Here is a 3,771-nt window from a genome sequence, read left to right as displayed (position 1 = left end):
TTTTTTACATACTATCTCTGGCAATGTGCACTATTATTGGCCTAATGAAAGTGATATTAGACATTAATTGAATCTCCAGTGCCTGTAAAAAGTAGAGAAGTTTTTGTTTTAGTGTTTTACAAAATCGAATCAAATAAGATTGAATGTGTTTTAACACTGATCAATCCAAAAAAGACTCTTTAATGGCAAAGTAAGTAAGTAAGTAACATCTCTACAAATTAACATGAAATACAAAATCTTCACCATTATAATAGGACACACTGAAATCATCACTGTTGCAGATAACTAATAGAAGTCATCATTAGTTCATCACCTAGTGTGTGTGGTCAAGGGTTTTTTGATCGATTACAGTATATGTGAAACCTTTGGTGAGTCAGTAGTGTTACAAAACCTCCACCTTGAAGCCAAAAGAACGCTCCAAGCAACTCTACTACAAGGTGATGTAAAACATAAAAACTTCTAAGAGGGGTGAATACTTTTCATAAGCACTCTACAATAGATGGGAATGAAAGAAACACATTCATATAATAAAGTACTACAACATACTGAGTGTTACAGTATGTTTCATGTTCATATGTGCACCTCAGTAAACACAAATAAGCCACACTACTCCAGTATGTGTAATATATCGTTGACATTGTTTAGGAATATGACGTGCAGACTGAAATGTGTAAGTACGAACTGTAAATGGAGAATTTACTAATCTTGAAAATCACTTTGTTTGTTTTTTTGTAAGCAAATGCTTCTACTTGTTCAATCAAGAGTTATATCCAGCCCTATATGATGACTAACACTAAGTTTATAATTATTGACATAACACAGAAATTGAAGAAAGTAAGGACAGCAAACAAGTTAAACAGGTAAGTATCACAAGGGTTTAGAGTGAGTAACACTGGACGTAAAACAGTGGCATAGTGTGTGTATGTTGTAGTGTCTGAATGCATCAGCTACAAAGAGAAAGGCCAAGAAACACACCAGCAGGGAGCACACTCAGATTTTTACCTGAAAACCACCAGACTTTCTAAAAATCAAAAGGACTGTGTTTTTCATTATGCTTTTACATTTTCTTTCTGCTGCCATTGTAAAGAATTAACAACCTTCTAATACAGGTGGACATCAATAGACAGTGAAAACATGTCCAGCAGGATTTCTGTAAGCTGCAGTATCCAGACCAGATGTTTCCTCCACCTGTGCATGTCCACATGTTCCTTTCATGTTCTGTGTGAAATTTCCAAACCAACAGAGAGATCCAAAATTAATTTGAACATCTTTAGCGCAGTCAAGCTGACCTTCATCAGCAACTGAGCAGTTTTAAAAGATGGCACAAAGAAGGATGATTACAGCCTGCAGTGACTAGTTATGTCACAGAGCACGAAGCCTGGACTTCTTCTGCCTCTTTGGGAACAAAGGGTTAAAGGTTACAGACAGACAATGTGGGCTGTCTGTCTGTCAGTGTGTGATTGAAATGTGTGTGTTTGTGTATTTCCAACCTTCCCTCTCTGAGTGTGACTTTGTCTGCGGCCTTGTGCATGGAGCATGCACAACGCTGCTCTCTGGCAGAAACAACTCGCTTCTTGGATTCTATGGACAGCTTGAACAATGTCTCTATTGATGAGAAAGTGACAGAAAGAAAGAAAGAGAGAGAGAGAAAGGCAGACAGTCCGACAGATGAGACGGAGACAGATCTGCAGTTATTATCTGATTACAATCAACAACATTCACTGTCACAAAGACTTCTTACGAGAGAAATAAGGCTTCTGGGGAGGCCGACTGAATCTTCCACAGCTGAAATCTCTCAGTTAACTTTTGAGATACATTTTGATCTGACATTTCTATTTGCTGACAGAGGTTTGAATCAAACCACAAATGGCCTGGGATTTCCATTGCAGTGCTATTTTATTATGCAGATTAATTCAACATATTATGCAGTCCATCTACATAAAGGTCCAGTGTGTAACAGGAGGATGTATTTGCAGAAACTGAATGTAGTATTTATAGGTGTATTTTCATTAGTGTATAATCGCTTAAAAATACGAATTGTGTTTTTGTTACTTTAGAATGAGTCGTTTTTAACTACACAGGGAGCGGGTCACCTTCCCTGGTTTCCGCCATGTTGACCTGCTATGTTCTAGATAGGGAGCGGCCATAGTTACCTACACTGCAACATGGCACTCCTATAACATGACAACTCCCGTTTCTCATCAGAAACCTGGCTTTGTATTAACTTCCATTAGTCTGCTCTTCTCAGGCTGCATAATGGGTTAAAAGCATTCTCTTTGATCCATACATCAAACAACTGTGGAGCAAACCTGAGTCTCTCCTCAGTCTCTAAAACACAAGAGAAAACTTGCTTAATATTAATATACAGTGCATGGAATTTTACATACAACATATTCTTGGATGAAACTAACTGCGTTCTACGTTTAAAGACGGACAAAGCATGAAACTTACTAAACTAAATTGCTGCACTGGTACAGTTAACAAAGTTTCACACTTGCATGAAGGCTGTTACAACTATTGGTACAGACACTTGAGGGGAATAAGATAAAGATAGATTTGATATTTGCACCAAACGAATTGAATATTTGACCTAAGCTTATATACGGTAAATAGGGCACTAGTGATTTTTAGCATTTAGGTTATTTATAAACTGATAATAGGAAAGATGAAAGTCTGTTCAGAGACACATGACATCTTACATTGATTTTTCTTTTAGTGTCCATCTATAGGATGAATTAACCTGAAGCTAGCCACAAACCCATTGATGCAGCTCAAAATACGACTACACTGAGATCTCCAAGGTGTGTGAATAATTGGTATATAAAGCTTTAGAGAAACAATTAAAGTATTTATAGTATAGTGTATAATTAAAGTATTTTGTCTTTTTTGCTTCTCCTAAATCACCTAAACATATTCCACGTTTGTGTGCCTGAGTCTAAGCCTGTGCTTGAGTGGTAGAAAGGTACACTGTCCGTTTTCTACATTGGATATTCAGCCTGAAATAGCTACTGTTTGATAAGACTCCAGCTATATTCCAAGAAGCTTCTGTTATGACTCAGTGCTCTGAGGAATAGGAAATCACTGTAGGTGCTGTTGTTGTAATGTGCAGTCACTGAGAGTAATTCATGGCACACACTACTTTGCCATTCATTGACACCGCATTACTGTTAACTGGGCTGCTTATGAAGTCGTAAAATCCCATATCAGTTATCCATTAGCTCGCATGCACATAGCTGCTGCTGTGTTTTTGCATAAAGATAAAGTGGACAAATAAATTTGTATACTTTGCAATATATAAGACAACGGCTGTGTCCGGAATCACTCCTTGTTTATATGGTTCACTACCATTTTGTTTGAGTGTCTGAATTCTTACTTAATTAAAAAAACAACAACACTGGAATGAAGAAAGTAGTTTCCATTACATTACAATACAGTCAGAAAGAGATTTCTAAGGTAGTTTTCGTGCTGTCAGGATGACCTTATTACCTAAAACACTGTGTAGATTTGAGGCGTTTGACAGCTGGCAGCAGTGGCAACAATGACTTGTATGGTAAACAAGCCAGACACCACTAAATTGCTGCATTTAGCTATTTCGCACAGCTTGGTGCACTGTACAACTGAATGCTCTTATGAGTCTGTGAATGCCGGAGAGAAATAATGAAAAAAGTGGAAATTTAAGGGGGGGGGAAGCAGAAAAGAAAAGAAAAACAAAAAGAGATGGAGAAGGAGAATGAGAGAGATTTACAGTGGCAGATGTAGGAGAATCTGCAG

The sequence above is a fragment of the Morone saxatilis genome, unplaced genomic scaffold (genome assembly GCF_004916995.1).
Source record: "Morone saxatilis isolate NCDOM2014 unplaced genomic scaffold, NCSU_SB_2.0 Contig8, whole genome shotgun sequence".
NCBI classification, from domain to species: domain Eukaryota; kingdom Metazoa; phylum Chordata; class Actinopteri; family Moronidae; genus Morone; species Morone saxatilis.
Note: the sequence above shows the minus strand (reverse complement) of the source record.